At 41.0% G+C, this 26,675-nt stretch overlaps 1 protein-coding gene across 1 annotated transcript in view; it reads right to left on the bottom strand.

The window, feature by feature from the left end:
• FGD3 (FYVE, RhoGEF and PH domain containing 3) overlaps nucleotides 1-26,675 on the bottom strand; it is a 119,832-nt gene that overhangs the window by 55,788 nt on the left and 37,369 nt on the right. The window lies entirely within an intron of this gene.

Raw genomic sequence — 26,675 nt, 5'->3', positions numbered from 1 at the left:
CATGTTGTTATTTGGTAAAATACACCTAAGTTACGGTGAATTAGAAATGTGTCCTGCATGGGGGGAGTGGTACAAGTGCCATTCCTTCAGGAGATTTAAGCATTCAAGCTGCATTTTACCTCTATTTATTACTCCTCCTTACATAAAATATAAACATTCCTTCAAAAGGCTCTGGTCTAGAAGATGCCATTAAGATATGATCCAGTGGGAAAACAGAGAAAGAAGTGATTAGTATGTTTGTTTGTCTTTTAACTTAACATTCTTGATTCATTTCTGTGGGCACTGTGGAAATAAACCCATATATCCACTTTCACATAGTGGATACTGCATTTTTTGATTTGGGGTTTTTTTGGACTTGAGGCAAGCCTACAGCTACATGAAATCCTCATGTCAGCTTTACTGGTGTGTCATAAGAAGGCAAAAAAAAGAGTTTAAAAAGGACCACGGTTTAAAATTGCTGCATATGAACACCTGAATATTTATGCGTCCAGCAGTTCTGAGAAGCAGAAAACGTATCCAGTGTAGAAACTTGAACACTAATCCATAAAAAAAAATGGCAAAGAAAACATGACAAACAATCTTTCCATATTCCCGTTTTAAAGTGGACTAGCTGAAATTACCAGCATCTTGCTGGAGTGAGAGATGACCTGCATCATGTAGAAAGGATTCATCTAAATGTGAAAAATCAATCTTCGCCTTCCTGTGATGCATTCAAGAACATGACATTAGCTTCACAAATGCAACCTGCTCTTGGCCAGGTTTATATTAAGATCAAAAAAAATGAAATTACAAGCACGTCCATCCACATCAAATAAATTATCCTGGGTTTATACTAATGGTATTAAATCAGGATGTGACATTTTGAATAAAGACTTTGAAATCTGAGCCGTACAGACTGCTTGGGAAGATTAGCTGAGAGCTGGCCTCAAAATGCAGAAACTTACATAGCGGTAGAGATTTTTTTTTTTAAGTAAGCATAAAATATTAAAGTAAATTTTGCTCACAAAAATAGATTCAGATGGCACAAATCTATTTACTGATCTCTGACACCCAAATATAAAACCCCTGAATTCCTTGGTATGGCTGCCAGTTATTGCTGTTGAAGCTTCATTAGCATTTCTACGATAAAATCTGCTTTTCAGCAGATTTCAGACCAGGTATGAAAACATCCTCCCAGCTAAAACCAGGAATTTAAGTACTAGGTTTTACTCAAATATAATTTCACTTATCAGGAAAATGCAGTGAAAGTAGAGTAGATTACTAGAGCAGATTAATAGATTATTACAAACACATCATCACAGAGACAGCTTACGCAGATGCTTCAGCTCTGGGTACCGAGAGCTCCCTGTGACAGCAACAGCAGTGCTGCGATTGGACAGTGTTTTAGGGAAAGGACTGAGACTTCTTCCTTATTAACAGTAACACAGCACAGCAAGAAATTAAAATAGTGCACAAGGGAAAAGCTCTAATTCAATAAAATAAAAAGGGCAGCACACAGAAGACAGTGTTTCAGCAGGTATTCACCAATGTCCACAACTGGAAAGCAATCCAGCAATGTTGTATTTTCCTAAAACTAACTTTAATGATCCAGTTCTCAGTGGACAAATCTCTGTACCTACCACAGCTTTCCAGAAAACACCTCTAACCACACTATGTCATTTGATCATACAAGCATAGCACCGGCCTTGTCTCTGGTGAGTGCTGAAGCCCCCGGAAGATGCTGGATGTAACCACAGTCCCCTGCTGTGGCTGAGGGAGGAGAGCCACAGCTCCTCCTGCCCTCAGATACCACATCCCTGGGGTATCCTCAGCCGAGCCCCCTCAGCCGAGCCCAGCTACCCCTGTGCTGACTTGGGTACCAGTTGCCCTAAGCATTCCCTGTTCCTCTTCAACCACTGCCACAAAACGAGACTGTCCTGTTGGTATCATTTTGTAAAGTTTCAAAAGGAACTAAAAACCAAATCCTTTTTATTTGCTACTGCAATTCATCGTTGTGAAAGCAGGTCTGACAACCTTTCTTTTTTACTGATAAAAATAAGACCTAGTGGTTACTTGCTTCCTTTCAAGTGCATGGCACCACCAGACACGTCTTTTATGTCTAGGCTAAAAGCTCTTATGACCTGCTTACGTTACTGAAAAGTAAAGCGCTTTGATCCTTACTTTGTAAATCCATGTACAAGTTATTCTCTTCTACTGCATAATTCTGTCAAACAATCAAGGCACAAGATCCTCCACTGGTAATTACTCAATAAATGCATCTGCCTTGCCTGAAACAAGCTCTGAACTTGGCTTTGAATGCTCCAGGACTTGTGCTCAGACGCATTTGCAGAGTAAATACTTACTGAAGCCTTATGCTACTTCCCATTAAAAAAGACCTGATATTTAAAAAAAAAAAATTCATCATCCTCTACACATACAATATTTTATATCATCTTGTATATTGCATATATAGGTTACTGCTGAAAACAGCACTGTTCACCTACTGCCTGCACGTAACCCACGTGTTTATTGATGGTACATCCAAAGGGCAAGTGGGCACAAAGCAGAAAATAAAATTGATAAGTAGTTGGAAAGAAGAGGAACTTGGAAAGCCACAAGTGCCTTAAACACCAAATGTAGTGCTGGCCGTAAATCAAGAAAAATATGCATAGGTGAAACCACAGAAGTGGCTTTCATTCTTTTTTATTTAATTTAAGCCAAGATGGTTTTCTCTGTTCATCTCTGATGTGGCCCCTAAGGGCTGCTTTTTGCACACAAGACAAAAATCCACTTTCCTTACATATTTTTTCAAGTGTTAGAAAATGATGTGTGAAAACAAGATTTAGTGGATTATTTCACGTGGAATTCTCTGAAAGTAAAACCCACTGTCTGCCGAAAGTGCTCCAGGGTGCTCCTGGGAATGGCAAACAAGAGGGACAACATAAATAAGATGCAGGCATAGCCCATGCAGCCTGCCCCCCGCCCCAGATGTCTGCCAGACGCTTCCAGAGGTGGGAGCAGGTGATGGGCCCCACCATTGCCTGCTCTCCTGCATCCACCAAACCTGCAGAACCCAATGCTGAAATGGCCTCCTCTTTGGTCCAGCGTTGGACTGTGCAAACCCTCCCTAGACCTGATTAGCTGTAACTGCCACAGAAGCACTTGGGAAGTGTACTGGTATGTGCAAACTGACAAAAAATGGTTATCTGTGTCCAAACCTTATAAAAGGCTACTAATAATAAACTGTTACTCTGAGAGAGCCCAGCTGATGCTGACTTCACATCTGATCCCTGGTTACCTGCGACAGCTCTGGGCAGAAAGTTCCAGCCCATCTGGACATGGAGCATGCCAGCGCCTCCCAAGCGTGCACAACAGGCAGAGCTCTAAAAACCTGAGTATGCACTTCCAAATTTATATAAAACTCTGCTGTCAAACTCAGCTTTGCTATGCTCAGTCCTTGCGTCTCTAATGTATTTAAGCTCAAGTATTTCATAGCTTATTTGTAATTCTACTCACATGAACAATGCTGCTTACAATTTCTCTGTTCAAAACCAATCTAAGCAGAAAGGGACAAAGATGATGCTTTCCAGAGATAATTTTTTGTATTATATTAATAAAATAATATGTACTTAAGGCTCCTCCTAAGGTAAAACTTCAACAAAACTTCTGAAAATGCCTAAGCTAATGCACAAATTATATTTTCACTAAAATGGAAAAATAACTTCAGTGTCTCTGACAAAAAGACCACAGGGAAACTCATGACAGAGAAATTTATCAAGTATCTCCCCTTATCCTCACTAAGCTATTTGCACCCAGAAAAAGTCCATATTTTTTAAAAATTTCTCTTAGATGCTGTTCGCAAACTTGAAGGCTATAATATTTTTTTTAATTAGACTAAGATAAAATATAACGATTTTGGGTGCTCCACTGAGTGTAGTAGTAAATAGACCAGTTGAACCCAAGCTGCCGAACTTCAGGTTGCAGGCTTTTCTCCTAGTGTATAAGCCAGATTCAGATCTTGTGCTTGGCACCTAGTCCCCAGGTAGCAGTGTTCAAAAATAATCCCAGTTTAAAATAAAAAATATCTTGGAGGCCTGTGACAGACAGCAGCAAAAACCAGAAATGTTGTGACAAGCTACTGGTTTGGCACATCCTACATTTGCTGATGCAATAGAAGGACCTCTCACCGAGCCTTCTTTCAGAGGAAGAGGTTTTTGCAGTATTCAGCTGAAACGAAGAAAGCCTAAACCTCATCAGGCTAGCCCACCTCCCACACCCCCTCACGAGGAACGGAGAGCGTGCAAGAAGTAAAAGGGATGATAAACGCTGGACTAACAGAAAAAGGCTCTACAGACTAGACACACTGGAAAGGCATTATAAGGAACACCTATTTTAGAAGTTTGCTTTCACGGAGAATTAATACCATTGGGGGATTTCTTCATCCATCCAGAACGATGAACATGACTTTAACAGCATAACTTTAATGCCTGCTCAAGGGAAGCTTGCCCAGGGGCAATTCTCAAGCCCTCTGCCGTGCTCAAACCTGGGACCCCTTGGAGAAGGGAGGGTCTCCCCAGGGCAAGTGGCACAGCCACATCCCCAGAGCACCCACTGCACCTGTTCAGGGGGACCTTCTCTGACATCTCGAGGGAAGAGAAAATAGTCTTAGCAGCCACTGAAAGGGCTTTCCTACTCCTGCCATCACTGCTATCACCCAGTGCTGTTGCCCACAAGTTAAACAAGCTCTAGGAGCTTCCAGTTTCCTAATTCTTTGCCGATTTAGACTCTGCAACGTCAGTGAAGTCAACAGCTCCAAAAGGCAACTCAGTGTAATGTGACCCATCAGGTCCAACTCTAAGCATGGGAAGACATTATCATTTTCTAATCTTTCTCCAAGCATCTAAAAGTGAAACTATTCCAGATGGAAACTAGCTGTTGCATCCAGAAATGCATCTAGTAGTGGTGTCTCCATTTCTAATGCTGGTTTGTAATTTGCATCATGCACATCAAATGGATAAGCAACCATCACCAGTCTGATTAAAAACCTGTCTGCAGGAAAATACACAAAGATAAATGAACTAGAATCTATATAATAGTAAAAGATATTTTTGCAGCTAACAGGAGTCTGGACAACTAAGCATGTGCCCAGAACTGACCAAATTTAAAAATACCACCACCACCCCCCTCAGCTAGTAACATGTAGAGCTATTTTGAAAGCTATTCCTTGCCTAGCCATCTTAAAAGACATTTTAACAGGAACTTAGCTCTTCTCAAAGCTTGGCTACAAACTGAGCATGTGCCACTGAGCATATGCCATGTACCTCTAACCTCCACTAAGACGTTTTCATTATGCCCAGTTCAAGCATCCCTGTATTTTCAACTAAAACATCCACTTGGGCATTCCCTAATGCTGTCACTGACAGTGAAGTTCTCCCTCTTTTCATCCGTTTCTCCTTAGTAAAAGCCTTAAGGAGGACGGTCTGCTCTTAAGGCAGAAACCTACTGCTAGAAAGCAAAGGGCTTCAAAGGGCAGAGCTAATGTATGTATCTGAGTAAAATAAAACCCTGCTAAGAGGAACTCTGACACAAATTAAAATATGTCTTCCTTGTGTCTGCAGGAATCTGGCACATGGTATAATACTCTGTCCTTCATGCTCAGGCTGTGTTACAGACACAGCTGGGTAAGGACTTCTTTAAAGAAGCTACAGCACTCACTACACTGTTGGAAACCCAATGTTGACAGTCTTACCTACAATGCACTGCAATGAAATTAATCTCATGATGTCAGCTCTAGTAATGGCACAGTGTCATTCTGCTTGTTACAGTCAATTACAAAGCAAACACCACCATCCTCAGAGTGGTCCACGACCGACAACTCTGGAGCCCGTGTTCTTCCTCATCTCTCCAACTTTACACGTTGCCCTGCACCAGACTAGCTCCCAACCCTCTCTTGCTGAGAAGGAGGGAGCAAACCTTTCCCACACTGCCACTGGGCATACCCTTCTTTTCCCTCTTACATTGCTTCGTTATCTCCAGCATTTTCCTCAAACCCATTTAAAAACTCACCTCTTCCTCCCGCCCATGGCCCATTAAGACCCCTTAGCAGTGGGGCAAAGCAGCACGCGCTGGGGCTGTATGCATGCCCTTCTATCAAACCCAGCTCAATGACACTGACAAGAGTTATTTCACATGACATGTATTTTTCTGGCATTCTAAAATGTCAACTTCAGTAAAAAGAGTGACAGCAAAGTTATCACCATAAGATTTCAGAAACAGATACAATCAAGAAAACGTTATGTTCAAAAGCAAGCAAGAATCTGGCATGGATTGCAATTCTATGTCACAAGAGACGTATATCACTTACTTGTGTTCGAGCAGAGACCCCCACATTTTTTCTTATTTGCTCAAGCTATAAGACAACAAGAAGTAAGGGAGACCAGTTTCTGCTGCAGCTCTTGTTTCTTGGCTTAAAATGCCATGCTCACAGGAACTGACCTCCCCCATCCCACTTCCTACCATCAGTGCGGTTAGGTGACTCAAAGAATATAAACGTGGCAAACATGAGCAGAGGAGCTTTACTAAGCAGAAGTTACAGGAGATTGCTGCGACTCTGCAGAAAAAGGCTCTTTGGTTTTAAGTTTCAGAGGCATCTGAAACACAATACATAGGACGGATGGTTTAGAAGCCTGAATCTTTCTAAAGTACAAAAGAAGAGAAAGCTAGAGCTCTTTAAAAAGCTTTCTACTTGGATACAGTTCAGTATTAACACAAGAATGGTCAGTAACAGCAGTGGCATGCCATGGAAACAAAAAAAAAACCAGTTCCCAGCACTCAAACTCTCAGACTGCTTCACAGCTCCTCTGGGAAATGAAGGGCCCAAGTGCAACCACACATAGTCTTCCCAAAAGGGTTGGACTGGGGTGTCTAAAGTCCTGAAAATTTTCAACGCTCCTTCTTCCCTTCCTCCTGCTCTCACAGCAAAATCCTACCTCGGGAAATGATAAAGGAAGAAACAAAATGTGAAATTTACCTTTTTCGAATGAAACGCTTCATTTTAGGGCAAGCGCCGTCCCTGGGGAGCAGCAGAAGGGCTGCTAGTTTGTGTCCTTACAAGAAAAACACAAAGCCTGCAAACCACGCCACACCGTTTAGTCTGAGGAGGACTGCGAGAAATTTAGTAAATTCAGTTCAACACACTTAAAACAACACAGAAATACATCCAGAAAAGAAGAGGATTTTTCACAGAAAGAACCAAATAGCTAAAATAAATAAATTTGTGCATACAAAGCACAAGAAGGACCAGTAGCTTCCCCAGACCTGTACTGCTAGGATTTGGGATTTTGGGATTTGACATACTTTTATCCTATTCTGACTACTTTTAAATGCCTTAGGTGAGGATGCTTCCTGTAACAGGCATTTCTGTTGTGTCCTGAGGGTCACTACTGAACATCACTATCATAGATTTACCATAAATTTGCATCAAGATTTCCCACCTTTAACCCCCTCAGATTCTTTTCAAGCAAATTCCTGCACACTAAGCCAAATAATTCAAGGCTATGCTTTACTGGCACTGGTACATATGTTACGCCTCTCATCATCTGAATCACAGCTGACATATTTCTGAGTCAGTTTTCAGCTCTGACTTTTTCTGTTCTTCTTGAAACCGGTCCCAAATGCCTGTTGCTCCGCTGAGTATCGCTCCTAGCAGTGAGCTCCCCACATACAGCCGTACCGCACACTCATGCTGGAGAGCTGCAAACAGAGGTAGCTACACAGCTTTCATTGAACTTAAGGTTACTTGTCTGACCACTACCTATTTCCCTACTGTCTTTAGAAGGGGCTGAGATTTCACTGTTGATTTGTAACTCTTTCTAGAGCTTCTCTGTTTTTACAAGCTGATTTCAGTGCAATCTCCGTATCTCTCATTACAATTTTTTTATTGCCCCACCCAGAATAGCATCTAATACAGGTGCCTGTGCAATGCCACTCAAACCCTCTTCTGCCTCTGGGACATTTCACATGCAGACAGGGATTACTCCACAACTGCTTTAAAGAAATCATGACAGAATTTTAATTCTTTTAACCTGATTTAATTTCATTTAAAGAATTAGCTTTTCAACAGACCTACATCAGCCCTTTCCTCACAACACTAAAGCACACTTCTTGTCCTAATCAGCACTGCCTGGACAGGGTACTACAGCACAGTCCTCATTTTTTGTCCTGCATGTAAATTAAAAAAAAGAACTTCACACCCCAGACCCACATTTGTCCAGCAAGAAACACTGCTGGTACTGTTATTTCAACACAGAAGGCAGGACTGCAGGTGTCAGTATGGTCTCTCTTGCCCCTCAGGATCACTGGGTACAGCTTGGTCAACCTCAGACATGGTTAGCTGGCAAACCACTATTAAAAACTGGCTATAAAAGTGATTGCTCTAAGTGTTTGCTCTACATTTATATGTATATATATAATTTATATATTTTTTTATAATGTACAACAGTCAGAAGAAGATCTCTGAGCAACAGAAATGAGGAGCTTCACCTCTAATTCTGTATTACAGCACAACTCAACATAGGTGTGTTGTGCTCAGACAGATCTGATTCCTGCTGAATACTTACTACATGACAAGGTAAAGAAAAGGCAGAAACACAAGCATGTCTTAGAAATCCGTGTGCTAGAAAGTCATTACACACAACTCCACACTGGGGCAAGGAAAAAAAACAGACAAAAAATCAAGCAGGCACTCACTTCTAGTTTTAGGCTTTTTATGTTGCTCCAAATACAACTGGCCACCACCCCACCCACAAGCAACACAAAGCAAGGACTCTTTAAAAGACCATTCATATATCCCACATTCTCACCAAAGTGGGAATGACAGTATCTGCCAAGATGTAATACAGGACCAACTCAACTCGCTGCCGACAGAGAAAATTTAAACTACTTTGCAGGACAAAAAGGCAGAATCTAGCATTAACTGTATGAAGGGTAATTTTTCCCTAGCAAAAAAGCAGTATTTATTATTTTATAGCAGGCTGCCAAGCCAATTCTTGCCCAAAATGAGGCAAAGGGAAAAAAACAGCAGCTGAAAGGGAGCAAGGACTACCTCCCAACCCTGGTGATTCCAAGGGGGCTGCAGGAGTGGAAGTCATGACGAGAAAAACCATACTGAGAACAGTCTTAAACAGAATAAAAATATGACCACTTAAAAGGAAAATTAGAAAGAAACCAAAGTAAAGTACCACAGAACATGTCCCCCATCAGGACTAACAATAGGCACATTAAAGCCCCAAAACAAAAGTATTTTCTTTTCCTGTACGAAACAGGATGCGGTATTGCAGTCAGCAACCACTTACCTTCATCTCCTGAGGTTATTAGTGACATGAAAAAAAAAAAAAAAAGCTGTTTTCTTTTAAACTGAACTGAGCCCTCTGTTAACAGCTGCACAGACACTGTGGGCATGGCTGGTCATGCTGCACATCCCCAACCTCCCTTCAACCACAAGAGTCAGCCCCAAACGTCAGAGTCATACCAAAACCTCTCCATAGGAAGGCATCCAACTCTTCCACACTCATGCCCCAGGGACACCTCCCAGCCTCACCCCATCTCATTCAGAGGACAAAGGGTTGCGGGGAAGCAGCTCCTAACCGTGCACCACCGTCATCCAAACAGTGTGGATGCAAGTCCCAAGAGTGGAAAACTCCACATGTAATCATCACTTGGTTAATAAACTTGTAAGTGAATTTAATTTAAACTCTGCTGGAGTTTAAGTGGGGGCTGATGGATTTTTGGGGGTTTTGGGGCTTTTATTAAGTAGTCATGTGTGTTCTCTCTTGTGGCTTAATTCAAATATTTTAATTTCTAGCTCCGATTTCTGTTCCTGTGTTCGTAATGCTGCTGAGCTATGACAACAAACTACAGAGTCAATGACCTGACTGATGCCAACATTAAAATATGTGCTTCTCTGCATTAGCTAAGTGGCAACTCTCAAGCTCGCTCTTGCTATTTCATGACAAGCCTGTGCCAAAGTAATTCTTTCTTATTTTGCTTATATTTTGTACCCCTCTGGAGACTATCAGTCTGCCCTTAACTTTCATCTCCCTAGCTGTATCTGACAAAGGCAGCTGCCAGTAACCTTTTCAGTGCAACAGCATTTCTATCAAATCTCAGAATTTGAATGCATCTTACCAGATCTGGTCCCAAACTTTGCCAATATAATTTCAAACCTCAAGTGACATTCACGCAAGGGACGCAGGGAATAGATGTTCAATTTAAAAAGCATGTTTAATCTCTCACTCTAGTGTTGAGAGACTATTCACAGGTAAGTCAGTTCTTGCATTTAGCTATAGTTTTTCCCAAACTCACACTCAGCCTGCTTTTTCATATAGGCATAGAGGGAGTAAATATTGGGGGATACTGAACATGAAATCTCCACAGCTGGAAGGCAGAGTTATGAACTTTTATGATTTAATGAAGCAAAATGGACAGGCTATGAAAACTTTGTTCTTCTGAAGGAAGCATTTAGCTGACTTTTCCCCCCAAATGGCATAACTGAATTTCTCTAGGCTAAAATAATAAGCACAGTAACTTTCTGTGACACCAAGATCAAAGACAGAAGAAGAAAACAAGCCCTGAGACTCTTCCATCTAGTAAGGAAAGCAGGTTAAATGATATATAAAGATTGAGGCCTAAAGAGTGACAAAGTAGAGGAGAAAGGACCTGGGGCAGATGCCAGCCAGCCTGACATTGCAGGTGACAAAAGCCCTGCCAGCAGTACTGCTCACAGCGCACATCAGCGGCCATCAAGCGAGGATGTCAAACACCATTCCTCTACAACAGAAAGGTAGGAAAGAAGAGAAAAGCAGCCAGACTCATCTCTTTGGTGCATACAAGTCTTGTCTTATTTTGTGTTCTGAAGTGCAAAGCAACTTGTTTTAACTTCAGCACTAGATTTCAGACTTAATTCCTGCAGCAGGCAATGTCCAGATTGCAAAAGTCCAGCTTAAGTTGTTGCAGGTGCCTAATTTAAAAGAGGGAGGCAGAACCAGATTTCATTCCTATATGTCATTACAATTATAATGAAACCCAGAATTCATTAACTCAAAAAACGTTTTTCTTTTTCTCTTTTGCAAAAAGATTCATTGAAGATGGAAGATAATGCTCCCCTCTCCCTAATTTATTCCTGATTTCTTATTACAAAAAAATTCAGTGGTACTATATAGTATTAGGCAGATAATATGCCCGGAGAAAAAAATAAGGTAAGTGCTTGACACAGACTGGAATGCTCTATAAAGAAGTCTTATTGATAGACAAGCATCATAATTTTACCATCATACTTCTTGTTCTAGCAAGGTGACAAGGGGCATTTCTCTGATTCATAGGCTGGGTCCCACATACCACTACTGCAGTGTCCTGCAGCAGTGTTTCAACTTACCTTTCCCTCCCTCTTCCTCTTCGCAGTTCAAATTGCCTTCTCATCCCATCTTTTTCTGGTTATTAACTCGGTTTAGCTGTGGTCTCCAGATTTATCCTGGATGTTTCTTTCACAACACGAGGGTGGTTACCCAGGGACCACCCCTGGTCTCCCAGAAGGGAACACCTATACAACACTGTCTTTCGATTCCTATACGCAGTGTCCTCATACACCAGCTGAAAGGCCACCAAGGGCAAAGTGCAGTATGTAGCTGCAACTACAGATGCATTTTCACCACGATTTCCTAAGTTAGAGCTATCATTTTGTCCATCTGACAACCTCAGAGCCCTCACTGACACCAGATGCCTGCAACATGGCCTCTCATGGGAAAATCCCTGATAGAGGGATGCAGGCAGAACTGTTACTCAGCATTCCTGAGACTTTCCTCTTAGATGAGGACAGAGCTTTCTTTTTTTTTTTTTTTCCGTTTTCCCTTGACAGGTAACAGGTTTTTCATTATGATGAAAGAGTCCTGATTTATAATTACACTGATTATGCAAATCAAAGAACGTATTTCAAGCTAGTAACACTCCTAGGACTTCACATCTGTACCACTTTAACACAGGAATCACAACACCAGAGCAATCCATTACTGTAAAAACCTAAAACGATTTAATACCAGTTAGACACAAACAAATTATCCCCACCAAAGCCACTTCAATTTGTTCCTTTCAGATTACCTGCATCTGTGTGATTTACTGTCTTGGGGATTCTCTCCCAAGAACAAAGAGGAAGAGAGCAGATCTGCAGTTCCCAGAATTGGTTGGGGGGCAGGGCAGGGAGAAGGGAAAAGTATTGCATTGCCCACCTTCCAACGATTTAAAAGACTCTTCTACACAAAGGCTAGGAACAGCCAGATGCTAGTCCCTATAAGCAAGATTCCAGCCTTCATTTAAAACTGTATCATAAAAAAAGGCTTCATGTGCTTCATTTCTCCTTTTACAAGAAGCTTATTAAATTTTTTTTGCTAATGACAAAAGCATCATGCAAGACTCTCTCACACTGCTCAGTTGATATGCTTGTGAATCTTCTCAATGGCAGACATTATGATGAGTAAACTCTCATTTAACCAATAAGGGAGTAAAAATTATCCTTTGCTTACGATTTAATGACAATATAATGCATCTCCAACAGTGTCCCAAACAACTGGCTTTCTTTTTTAATCTTGAATTGTTTTATTAGTTTTAGTAAACTAATGATTAGCCTCTGCTCATTTAAAAGTCTATTTAGGTACTAAATAAAAGTAGGTAAAACTGAGCTCAGATTTTTTGCTATGGAACTGAGCTTTGCAGGGGAGGACTAGCATTTCTGTGTTACCACAATGTGCTGTCACTCCATACTGTAGAAGTTAAGAAAATTCAACTTCATTATTGAAAAGCATAATGAGTATTTTTACAGTGATAGACTATTTTGGTAGCAGAGCCGCACATTGCAAAATACAGAAAAGTTTCACAATAGCGTATTTCCAGTACTTCACAATAATCATTAAAGGAGAACATATTTCAGCTCTTAGTGCTGCTTGGTAACTCCCTACTTGAAGCTTACTGCCTTTAAGAAAATGACCATGCTGCAGAGCCTTGGAGGTTGGAAGGGGCTTCTGGAGATTGTCTAGTCCAACCCCTCTGCTCCAAGCAGTGTCATGTAGAGCAGGTTGCTCAGGACCTGGTTTAACTATCTCCAAGGATGGACACACATATAATGGTATGATATCTGTAATAATAAACCCCCTTTTTTTTCCTATTTAATACAAATGTAATGAAAGAACAATGTAAATCGTACTTTCTCAATAAAGAAGTGCTTTATTGATGTGGTGGTTTGACCCTGGCTGGATGCAAAGTGCCAACCAAAGCCGCTCTATCACTCCCCTTCTCAACTGGACAGGGGAGAGAAAATATAACGAAAAAGCTCATGGGTCAAGGTAAGGACAGAGAGAGATCACTCACCAATTACTGTCACAGGCAAAACAGACTCGACTTGGGGAAAATCAGTTTAATTTACTGCCAATCAAAACTGAGTAGGAGAAAGGAGGGCGAACATGTGTAGGGTGATGAGAAATAAAACCAAATCCTAAAACACCTTCTTCCACCCCTCCCTTCTTCCTGGGGTCAATGTCACTCCTGATTTTTCTCTACCTCCTCCCCCTAAGCAGTGCTGGGGAATGGGGAATGGGGGTTGCGGTCAGTTCATCACACGCTGTCTCTGCCGCTCCTTCCTTCTCAGGGGAGGACTCCTCACACTCTTCCCCTGCTCCAGCATGGGGTGCCACCCACAGGAGACAGTCCTCCACGAACTTCTCTAACGTGGGTCCTTCCCACGGGCTACAGTTCTTCATGAACTGCTCCAGCCCATGCTGGAGGTCACCCTGTGGGTCCTTTCCATGGGTGCAGTCCTTCAGGAACAGGCTGCTCCAGTGTGGGTCTCCCATGGGGTCACAAGTCCTGCCAGCAAACCTGCTCCAGGGTGGGCTCCTCTCCCTCCATGGGTCCACAGGTCGTGCCAGGAGCCTGCTCCAGGGTGGGATTCCCATGAGGTCACAGCCTCCTTCAGGCACATCTACCTGCTCCAGCGTGGGGTCCTCCATGGGCTGCAGGTGGATATCTGCTCCACTGTTAACCTCCATGGGCTGCAGGGGCACAGCCTGCCTCACCATGGTCTTCACCACGGGCTGCAGGGGAATCTCTGCTCCGGTGCCTGGAGCACCTCCTCCCCCTCCTTCTTCACTGACCTTGGTGTCTGCAGAGTCGTTCCTCTCGCGTTTTCTCACTTCTCATTCCAGCTGCAGTTTGTGTCCCGGAGGTTTTTTTTCCCCCCCCTTCTTCTTAAATATGTTATCACAGAGGCACTACCACTGTCGCTGATGGGCTCAGCCTTGGCCAGTAGTGGGTCCGTCTTGAAGCCAGCTGGCATTGGCTCTATGGGACATAGGGGAAGCTTCTAGCAGCTTCTCACAGAAGCCACCCCTCTAGCTCCCCTGCTACTGAAACCTTGCCACGCAAACCCCAGACAATTAAGAAAAGGAGTCAGAAGACAATTTATTTCTGTCTGATGAGGTTGAACATGGGCAGCAACGGGAGAGGAGCGAACAGGTCACTGTGGTACCCTCTGCTGCATACTGGAAGATCGAGCGCCACACTGGGCCACAACAGTAATTGCAGTTTAGAGAAGCCTTTAAAAGCCTGTACAGCACTGAGACACAATCCTTACCACCACCTACGCAGCCTCAGCCTCTGCACGCTGCTTCCAGCAGAGAGACTCATGCTTTACACCGGGTGCTCTCAATGCCAAACTCCACATCGCTTCCAATTCCAAGGGGATATGCAAGCATATTTCTGCACTTTCCAGATGGAGGAACAAAGAGCAAAGCATTATTTCCCTTGCACTAACATCTTCTTAGCCTAGATCAATGCTTCTTTACTCTGTGATCCACAGTCTCTAAGGACTAAAGAAGAGCAGGAAAAAGAACCTGGAAAGGTTAAAGGTGTTCCACAGAAACAATGCGTGGATAAATAAATTGGAAGAGACTGAAAACCACTGAACTGTCTCCAGTATTTTGGATCCCAGAGCAGACACAGGATAGTATAAAGCATCCTTTATATTTTTTTCAGCCTGGCAAGCTCCAAAGAAAGTAACACCAACTCGAAGGCCTGTAACACAGACTACACAAAAAAGCTGCAATAAAAGGAACTATTATTAGTTTTCCCAACAAAACTCCAGTTAATTTGTTGTATCTGTAGCAACCATTTCATCTCTCATGTTACCTACAATTGTACTTTCGTCAAACCAGTAACTATAAGATGTGAAAACAAGGACATTTTGTAAGCACCTAGGTGATTATTTGGGACAACAGTTATAAATCACAAACAATAAAATCCTTGTGACTGACTGCTAAGTCGTCATTCTAAAGAAAAAACATATCATATTTCATCTCACAATTGGATTATAACTCTACCAGTAATGATTTTAAAGAAATTTTGAAGAAATCTGAAGCTCAAGATGAACATAAACATGTAACAATTTCAGAATCAGATCATTAACCCAAAATAGTTATTCAAATCATTACCTTCAAAATAGTATACATTTTTTCTTGCTTAGGTGATAGCTATCAATCCTGAAATAAGCTACGAAAGAGCTTGGTCTATCATTACATGAAATGTAGCTGGCAACTAGCATTTTCAAATATAAATGTATAGCTAATAAAGATAATTCTAAACCATGTTACTTGCACAGGACATATCTGAATATTTATGTTTAAAATCCTATTGCATAAAATAACATTTACTGTATGGCAAGTCACCGTTTCAATAATTACTGGTTTTCATGAAATTTCTGCATCATTATTCCATATTGTCCTTTTATTGATGGAGACTACACAATGCATACAATGTATGCTTGCTGGTAAAGCTGCATTACTAAGGAGAAAGGATGACTGGAAATAATGGAGGGATTTAAGAATAAAAGTGATTACAGAAATATAGAAGCTATAAAGAAAAATGCAAAGAATTTTCATAGTAGATAAAACAATAAAAAATCATTACAAGATTATTTCAGATAATGAATTACTCTTATAATGAATTTATAATTCTGAGCTCTTACAATCACTGACAGTGAAAGTATAATTTGTTTATATCATCACAATTTTATCAGTTCCGTAGAATGGGTTATGAATAAATGATTTTTTGTTTGGTTTGGGTTTTTTCAGATATATTATCGCATATTCGCTTCAGCTAGCCTTAACTGCTGCAAACATCACATAACAAGGAGAGGAATGAAACACCTTTTAGAGCAATATCTTTACACCTAAAGTGAGCACCTGAGTTAGCCTCAATCAATAAACATTAAAATAGCAATACTAGTACATCTCCAAATTCCCTTGTATGCTTTCTGCTTCCTTGGCAGCACACTGCTCAGTGTCAGCAAACTCTGTGAGCCCTCCAAAGCCCTTCCAAAAAAACCAAACCAACCCCGAAAAACTGAACAAAGCACGAGCATATATGAATTGCAATAAAGTCTAATTATGCCCTTATGCTTGCTCCAGCCCACCTTGCTGCACTTTGCAAGTGACATCGACTCGCCGCACAGGCACTTACCCACCACTGACCTGTGGCACCAGAGGTCTGCTTTTGCATGATGAGCAACCCACCCATCCCAAAATACATGATGACTGTCACCAAAGTTAGTACTCAAAATGCACCTTAAGCCATGTTATCCTGCTCATAAATAAAACTGGGGCTAATTAGGAGATGCTCAGGGTTTAGGCTTCAGTCCTCCTCCTCCATCCAAATCTGGCATTCATAAACATATGCAAAGTCTGTGTTAGCCATGTCTTCCCACTTCCCTTGCTAGGGAGTGACAGTTCTCTCTGGAGAAACCCAAACAGGAAGACTGCAGCTGCAGGTAATTTCTAGGGTTAAGCCAAGGCACTGCTAACATACACAGCCCAGCTTTGCTGCTCACTCAGGGCCATCGCAATGCTGTGCCGCTCAGCAGTCCCTCCTCCACGCTCCTGCCTCAGCCTCTCAGGCGTCCTGCAGACACACCACAGACACAAACTCAAGAGTGACCAACTGTGATCTCTATGTTCCCTTAGCTGAAGCTGTGCTCTCAAAATGGAAAAACTCTGGTCAGGTTTTATTATGGACTGTGGCAGAGGAAAAAACACCATGATCAAGCAAAATAATTGCTTAGAAGTGGTTTTTAATTTGGAAGCTCATTTGCACTAATATGATAAGGAAGAATCCTGTACTATGTCCACTGCAAGATGCGTGGCTGCTTACAAAACAGTCAGAATATAACTAGAGGCAAATGGAAAAAATTCGATTTTTCTGTTCACAGATCAGAGTGGATTCCTTCCTTCTCACTGTGGTGCAACTTTTCTGCGTGGCTAGATAGAGGAACGCAACTTCTACAGCTTTATTTTCCTAACCAGGTATCTAGGAAAACCATTCTTTGCCTGAACAGATACTTCCTCCTCCCCACAAAGCAGCCAGTTTTGGATTCTCAGGTGCACAAAAATGCAACATGCCTTGCAACAGGTTTATGTTGCATAGAGTTAAGAGAAAGGCATAGAGTGCAAGCTGTACAGCACAGAAACACTACATTAACCTTGCTGCTCCTGAAACAAGGAGCTGCATTTGATAAAAGAGAAGCGTGACTGGCTTAAGTGTAACAAACATGAAGTGTGTTAATGATCGGTTCTTTTTGTATTGACAAGGTCAATTTAGTGGATACCCAATACATGTTTTAGTAATCTTAGAATTCTGCACGTCATCTAAAAGCATTAAATAATATGTGAATGCCAGAGTGCATAGCATACACAAAGTACATGCAGTTTTCAAAATAAGTGACCCAACCAGAGATGTTCCCCAAACATATCAGTTCACTGATCTCATTTGATGGTGGAATTACAATGGTTAGATTACAATTAAATAATTCATTCTAGCCATGAAAACTATATAAACTTTTTCATATCAACTAAAATTCAATTTATCACATATTATAAACTGTATTGTACACTGGGGTTCCACATTCATCTATACAGTAAGATATATTTTATTTCAAAACATTTTCAGAATTACAAATATAAAAGCAGGGGTCATAACAATACATTAGTTTCTTTGAACATAGACTGAAATTGTAATTACATTCAACAGCATAAAATTCCAATCCACTCAGCAATCTGTTGGAAATACAGATGATAATGTTAAATTAAAATTACTGGGCTTTGGCATTTGAAAAAAAAAAATATCATTTTTAAACATAAAAAAATCACCTGAAAGGCAGACTGCAGGATTCTTAATGACTGCATATGAAGTGGCAAAGGCTCCCAAATCAACTAGTTTTGGTGCTCGAAGAGGATGAAAACAGTCTATTAAGAGTCACCACCATCTGGACATCAGGGACCGGGAATGGTGGGGCAGGAGTCTCTGCTCTCCCCAGGGAAATATACCACATTGCAAGACCATCATTACCATTATTATTTACACCACACCACAGATGTTCAATGACATTTTACAGACAGATAAAAGACTAGAAAGCCCTGCCCTTGGGAATCAAAATCTACTAGGACAGAGCAAAGCCGTATGAGCAGAACTTGCATAAACCTTTTTGAGCAAGCCCAAACACACTACGTACACATTGCAACCCATCCCTTTGGCACATATGCAGCAGCAAGCACAGAGGACAGAGTCAGGACTCTTATTCCTAGCTTGTTTCACTCATTGTGCAACACTTAAAGAGCTTGCGCTGTGCTGACGAAGGAAGAACAGATCCACAGAGAAAGCACTCAGCTGTGTGGTCCTCCCTGTGATCTGGGATCAGTAGAAATGGCAGGGAGAACTTGGAGTGAAGAGGTCTAGAAATTAACTCTAGCTTGAATTGAAGGCCATTTTTTTTCCCCATGTCTAATTTTTCCTGGTTTGAGGAAGAAAGGAGACCACAGAGCTGGGAACTCTCTGGAATAAGCAGATGATGCATTGCAAACACTCAGACACTACAATGACAGCCACAGTGTCAAACAGTAGTAATTGCAAGTTACAACAGCATATCAAATTGAGAAGAAAGGTCAACCTGTGACTACAGAAGGGCACAAGTAGGTAAGAACCAGCAACAACTGGAAATGCTCTTGTTCCTGTTTAACCTTCCTTGATGGCCTTTATTTTCCCTTGCAAGATGACTGCAGAAATTAGTATTTTAATTTGCCTATGGGTGGCACTTTGCACCATTTTACAGAAGCAGTCACCCCAGCGTGGTACCAGCTATTGAGCAGTACAGATAACTTTTTCATTAGGTACAAATCCATATTCCACCTGACATTGCATTGTAAGATGGATATCAGCAATAAGCACTCCAGAAGTTGACAAGTAATGCGAAGAAATGCCTGTAAACATTTAACACCAAGAAAAACAACTGTCTTCCTTCCCCTCTGACACCGACTCCAGGCGGAAAGGATGGAGCAGCAAACTCAGATTAACTCAGCACCCCCAGTTACTGCAGCTTAGCAAATTACTGCCTCCTCAGAAAACCTGCCATCATTGCCTGTGCAATCACACAGAACAAGAAATCTCAGACAGACACATTTTATCTCAAAATTGGGGCAGGCTGAGCTCACACATTAACCACCGAGGATCTGAGCTGATAGATGGTAACTTACTGTTCTGCCATAATTTGATTGCGAACAGTTGCACTCCTGGATTCTTAAAAGATTAAAATTCTTATTTTGGTTTAGCATGCTCCTTAATTTAGGAGACATGAATAAGAACAGAAAAAAGCCCCACACCCCAAAAACCCCCAAACTTCAATGGAAGCGTATCAAAGGCCAGTACTGGTCCCTTAACTACTTCAATTCAGTTAATGTTTTCAGGCTACCCGAGGACAGATCCAAGGTCTAACAGCACAAAAGGATTCTGTATCTCGCACTGCAGAAGCCACATTTAATCTTTTTTCTCACTTGACTCAGGTAAAAATTGGGAGGTAGGGGTGGAAATAATTCCTGGAGATTTTTCAACTGTTCTATTTTCCAATAAAAATGAGAATTCCTTTTAAGAACTTAACAGAAGGAAGTCTCATTAAGCAAAAATAAAACTCCCATTAGCAGCATTCATCCACCACCAAAAGCGAATCAACACTTCACTATTTCTAAATTTACTTTTCTTTGTAGGTTCTTGGATAAGAGAGCAGATCAGATTAAGCAAGACAATGTATGTAGAAAGGTGGTTTGGTAGAAAGGTATTCCTAAATAATCCAGTCCCTAATCTTTGGCTATTAAACATAAAGGGTAACAGTAAAACTGGTTTAAAGATCATGCATGTGTCACACAACCATTCACGTGCATTTCTTAGATGAACAAACTTTTGAAGTTGTTATGTTAGAAAATGTGTCTCAAGCAAGAATGCATTCATCAGCTATGAAGCAGCACAACATGGCATATTTTATATGTGCATTCATCTCCTTTCTCACAATCGAATAAATCTGCGTGCTGGATTCATTGCTTTTGTTACCACAGCTTACTGTGTGTGCGTATATATATATATACACACACGCACACACAGAACTGTCCTCCCAGCCTGACATAAATCAACTTCCAAACTTGTTCCAACACGCAGTTTACTTCAGCATGGTTCTGAACACCCATTTGCCACCTTGCCAATACTTCCTGTATAGCACTAAACCATGAACACAAATACTGAAATCAATGACACTTTTGAGAAGGACTGCAAGATTCAGGCCAGGTTTTAATTAGCTTGGTTTTGTTTGTTTATTTTTACAGAGGCACGATGAATTTTCCTTTTGTCTTTTAATATCAAGGAAGAAACAGGCTAGTATTCATATTCACTACAGGTAATTATCTCAAAAAGCTAAGCTCATTTTTCTGCACAGTGCTTTCAAAGGTAGACAGACAAATTATAGCAGATAGTATCAGTACCACTCACAATGCCGTATTTTGCAGAAGCTATTTATTCTTTGCTTTGTCCTTAACAATGCTTTAAACCAATTGCTGATTTGTCTGGATAATTAACATCCAAAATCCAATTCTTCACAGATGAACTGGAGCAAGTTTGAGTACCGAAAGAGAATGCAGCTATTCATCAGCAGACAGTCCTCACCAGGTAAACAATGACTTAAATTTTACCGCACACTGAAGTTAAAGTAATTACCAAGCTCGAAAGGAATGTAATCTATACCACCAAAGAAAGTATTAATAATGGTATGATCAGTGAATGATAAACAAGAAGCAGTATTTTATCATTGCATGAAAACAACAGTATTGATTTGAAAAACCCAGTTGCCTACATTACACGTAGCTGTGTTGAGAAACAGTAAGTACTTAGGTGGAAAAATCGTTATGATGGGAACTGGATCATCCAGGGCTTAATGAAAATGTATGAAATCTGGTATCCTTAGGTGGCTATCATTAGTCCATTCACTCATACCAGTCTAATTCTCATTATTATTATTATTATTATTATTATTATTACAAGTAAACTGGTGGCAAACTTATTAATTCGTCCCTCCAAAAGATGCATCTGATTTCTTCCTCTGTTTTGACTTCCCTCATCAAAATTTTAACCCATAAACTTGGCAGATCTGGCAGCACAGAACCTGTTTTGGGCTATCACAACCATGCAATTTGCAGCCAGTAGCCCTATAATAACTACTAGCTAGCCTGGCCAGTAGAAAAACATTTCAACTACTGCAGGTCCTGTCTAAGGTACTCCTTTTGCTGATGGCAAACTTCCTCTACATTAAAGAGAACCGATGGTCACACCTGCTGCATTTCACATATGGAATACGCTTCTATTTGTTCCCCTAATTAACATTTACAGTGTTATTGGGAGCTACTTTACATGTATCATAGAATCATAGAATGCTTTGGGTTGGAAGGGACCTTTAGAGGTCATCTAGCCCACACCCCCCTGCAGTGAGCAGGGACAGCTTTAACTAGAGCAGGTTGCTCAGAGCCCCGTCCAACCTGACCTTGAATGTTGCCAGGGATGGGGCCTCCACTACTTCTCTGGGCAACCTGTTCCAGTGCAATGGATCTGTCCGTATCCATCAGAGGAATTATTCTCCCACCAGTAGATGTAATGCCTTCTTTTTGCCTCACTGCTGAAGCCATTGACACTGTGTTGATAAGTCGGTGACATGTTAAACTTGTGTTCTTGGTCCCCACTTTCCTTTCCTCTGCTTTCCTCAGCTGAGCTCCATACACACCATACAGGCACACGCTGTAGATCATGGGAACGGGGGTAGGAGGGCAGTTGCCACTGCTTTCAGCAGGACTACTCTTAATTTGCACAGCACAACTATCTTTTTGTCCATCGAACTACGGGTTTTGATCCATAAACACAATACAAATTACACAAGGATGGAAATATTACCCACTTTAAATGTAGGCTCTCAATCAGTTATTCTGAAGAATTCCTTAAAACCACGAGCAACACCATGGAGACAACACAATGTAGTAAAAAAAAAATTTTAAATGAAGCTGAAGTCAACAGAGAGCACATTATACTGTTTTTCCTCTATTTGCTCCATTCAGTAACTGAGCCAACAGGTAAATCAATGTTGGACACCACTGTTTCAGGCAGAAAATGTGTCTGTAGAAAGTTCCCAATATGCATAGCTTCATTTTCTTAAACAATTTTCTTCTGACGTTTTTCAATTTTTTTTTCTTTAAGGTCAAGACAACTTTCTCCCCACCACTTACCTGCCAGTACTCTGACCCAAACCACCCAGCAGATCACATTGCTGCCCGACCCCACAGAGTTCATTCCTTCTCTCTGGGCGTGCTTCAAACTGGCAGCAAATGCATAGCCTGAAAGACTTGCATGTCCCCCTAAATTCAATTAAGTGGCTTAGAAATAACCCTATTTCATGTTAATTTAATAAATAGATTCATATACTATTTGAGAGAGCTCCTTAGTCGGTTTCCACATACATAGGGATGAAGAAAAAAACCCAGGATTTTCCCTACTTTGAAATATTCTCTTAAGTCTTCTCTCACCCTGCCTCAAAATAAAAATGAACATTCATCCAAACTGCTGTACTTTGGGCACACAACATGGGACAAGTGCAGGAATAGATGAAGATGTACCGGTTAGATAATTTAGTTGTCAACTGAGTACTTCAGGGTGCCAAATTGGCAGATTCTATTTCTACTTTTTTAAAATAGTAATAGAAAATAGAAAAATAGAATACCCTGCTCAGAACAGGCAGGGTATTCTGCTGCTCAGAAAATGACTTATTTTCATGTCAAAGGCAATGTAAAAGAACAATTTTTCAAATCAAGGTTACAGATATTCTCTCAAAGCTCTTTTTTCCAAGAGCACTAGATACAGCTACATTTGAATTTTGTGAACATTTTGTCTCACTCAATTGCAAAGACGCCATGATTTATTCTAACCAGTAAGGCACCTGCATTCATCTACCCATGCTAAAAAACATTGTCAGACAAAATTATTATGGCAGTAGGACGACATAAGTGTTACAGTGTATACAACAAAGTACATGCTATCTATTTTTACATTAAAGTTTAAAAAAGCATGTAATTCCACTTCCTTGGTAATATAAGAAACCAGGAGAAAATACCATATTAATGGGAATGTTTGCCTGTCTTTCCTTGACATTTTAGTTATCTTTCTAATCATGAGTGCAGGGAGTGTGAGGGCTACTCAGTGTTTATACCTATACTAAAGCTGGTTTTCATTTCCTATGAACATTGATGATAATAGTGTAGCTTGAGCAATTCTCAAAATGCCAAGCAGAAAACCCTATCCATTCCAAAATACAGATAATCCTCTCCTGAAGCCCACAAGAAACTAACCAGAAACACCAAGTCCAGTGATAAGAAAAAGAAATTAATTACCAAGAATTATTTTCACTGAATGACAATTTACAAATTCTAACACCATGATCAAAAGCATGAAATAAACCTAGTTCCAAAACTGAATCTTACCCTTTTGGAAACATGGCCATTTTTTTGCTACAGCAGCAAGTGTTTCAGTGTCCTCTACTCATTTCCACCCTACTTTTCCCATGTAAATACACACACTAACCATAAAAGAAAAGAAGTCCTATTAAGGTAGCATTTTCAGTAAACTTTATTCAGCGGATTCTTCTCCAAACCACTGACACCCAGCCCTTCTCACAACACTATGACAAATTCTGCACTAATCTGACTTCTTTTCTTTTCCAGCCATATTAGCATGGCTGTGCTTGGATGAAAGTCTCCCTGAGAAGAATTGTTTCACACATGTACAGCTGCAGACAGCATGCATGGTCAGACTGAGCTTCTAGGGTGTGTCTGGCACAGAGCTGAGAGAGGACACAATAGACCAGTCAGGTCTTTCTCCAGTCTCAGTCCTCCATGACCTAGATATGCACTGATGAGTACTTCTGCGCATTTAACTCTTCAAGGGCCCAGACCTGAAGCACCTTTGTATTTCTCCATCCAGGCTGCTCAGAGGGAACACAAGAGCACTGGGCAGCTCCTTTGGAAGGGAAACTGAACACCTCACAGGATCAGCCTGTGAGCTCCATTAGCCCTCTGTGTGTCGTATCTATTTCCATGCTAGTATATCGAGTTAATGGCAGTTGCCATTCATTCTGTTTCTCACAGCAATGTTTCCAAAAAAGGAAATTTTAACAAGCCAGACCAAACATTCAACAGCAAAAAGAAATGGTAAATCCTGTGCTAAAGGTCAGAATTTAACACAGGTGCAAGATACAGATGGTGGGACTAATGGTGCAGTTTTATACTACACTTAACCTCCTCCAACTGAAGCAGTCCTCCTGCCCTGCTCCCTCAACCACAGAAACTATATTATTCTTGGTTAGAAGGGTTTTGTCAGGTCAATAAACCCAACTCTGAATTGATTCAGCTCATCCCATGCATGGGGAAGTGGTGTGAAAACAGGCTGCGCTTGGGTGGAAGCCAGCAAGACCACAGGCAGCAGAAAGTGGAACTGGGCTCCGAGACATCTCCTACTGTGCTACAACAGATAGGGCAGCTATTTTGACAGGTCTTGCACTCTGCAGAACCCTGGGAATGATATGGTTTACAGCAACTTGACTGGCCAGTAAGCAGAAGCACTGTGCCTCAATTATTTTTGCCTAATAGCATGGAAAAAAAAATATAGAAACCTCTTGTTCTGCAACAAAATACTTCCACTGGGAATCAGCAGTATTGAAAATGTATCCAAAAATTGGTGTTTTTCTTCTTTCTTAAAAACAAAATCACGTTTACAAGCAAAGTAACCACAGTTTAATCTTCCCACCTTCTCAGGCCATAGCATTTTGGCCAGTCATTCAATAAATTTAACCCAAGTTAAAACCAGCTTGTCTTTGATAACCAAAGAGGTTGAGACCTTCAGCTTTTTCAGTGAGGTATTTTTTCCAGACATCTATAATTTTTGTGGCAAGGTTTTTTTAATGCCATATATGCATTTATAGGGGAAATGAAAATTCAGCTGATCCATGCTTAAGTGAAAACACTCAGTTTTGGTTTCCTGTTGGAGCTTGCAAATGTAGAAAATTTGGGGGGGGGGGGGGGGGGCGGCACAAAGAACAATTACTCTATGAAAACAGGATTCCATTTTAACAATGAATTGTGAATTTATCCACTATGGTGAATTCTTCACTTTTTTGGAAGGGTCAGAGGGAAAGACCCTGTAAGTTGGAAAGAATTTTTGGACCTTGGACATGCCAGTCCATACGCCAGCACTCCCCATGTACTGGGAAAGACCAAGAAGGATTACACTGCAAGCTAGCACCAGTTGCTGACACAGAGCAAACCCAGGTTGTTCCTAATAAGATACTGCAAATGACACTATTCTGTACTTGAGATGACTGAAACCAAGCCTTTCCTTTTCCCACTTAGAAATGGACAAAATTAACAGAGAAAAAAAAATGCCTTGATTTCAGGTGAATGTCAGTGGGCTCTTAAAGCACTACTGCTAACATGAGATGGAGTGAAAAGCATGATTTCAATCTCCAAGGACCCTTAAATTCCAAGAATGCTGGAATGCCATCTTCATTGCCAATCTGTCCTATCCCCATTGGGATTTCTTTTCATTTGGATTTCATTAGAGCACCAAGCTTGGCTTAAACCTTGGGACTAAGAGGGGTTTTGTTTTGTTTTGTTGGCTTTGGGGGGGTGGGGGGGTGGGTTTGTTTTGGTTTTTAACTTCTACTAAATTCATTACTTTCAAGTTTTTGCCTCTAGCATTTATGTATGTTTCCTAACTTTAAGGATCTTGAAAGCAAGGTATGTAACCACAAATATCTGTGTAACCTAATCCATCTGACTCTTGCTCTTACTTGTTCTCATCACTGATTTATCTCATTGTTTTGAGCCTCTGGCTCAAATGAAGTCTTTTCTCAGACACTCAAGATGAATTTCCAAGTGACTGGATTTTCTGCACAGTTGCTATATTCGAAATGATAACATCAGGCAACATTAAGGAGAAGCAGAAATAGGCTGTGTCACATAGACATGCGGTTCTTCAAAAGACACGCGGTTCTTCAAAAGACACAATCCTACCCAGCTCTAGATAACTCCTGTTAAACATTACTTGGAACTTCAGATCCAGCATTAGACAGAACTCAACAGTTTACCAAATTAAAAAAAGTCATTATATTATTCATGTGGCAGCAAGTAAAACACCAGGTTGATGGGAGTGGAGACAAAAACCTCTGGTTCTTCACTTTCTCATGCCAAGCACGTAGG

Source organism: Pelecanus crispus, chromosome 7 (genome assembly GCF_030463565.1).
Source record: "Pelecanus crispus isolate bPelCri1 chromosome 7, bPelCri1.pri, whole genome shotgun sequence".
NCBI lineage: Eukaryota > Metazoa > Chordata > Aves > Pelecaniformes > Pelecanidae > Pelecanus > Pelecanus crispus.
Note: the sequence above shows the minus strand (reverse complement) of the source record. Positions and strands in the feature narration are given on the sequence as shown.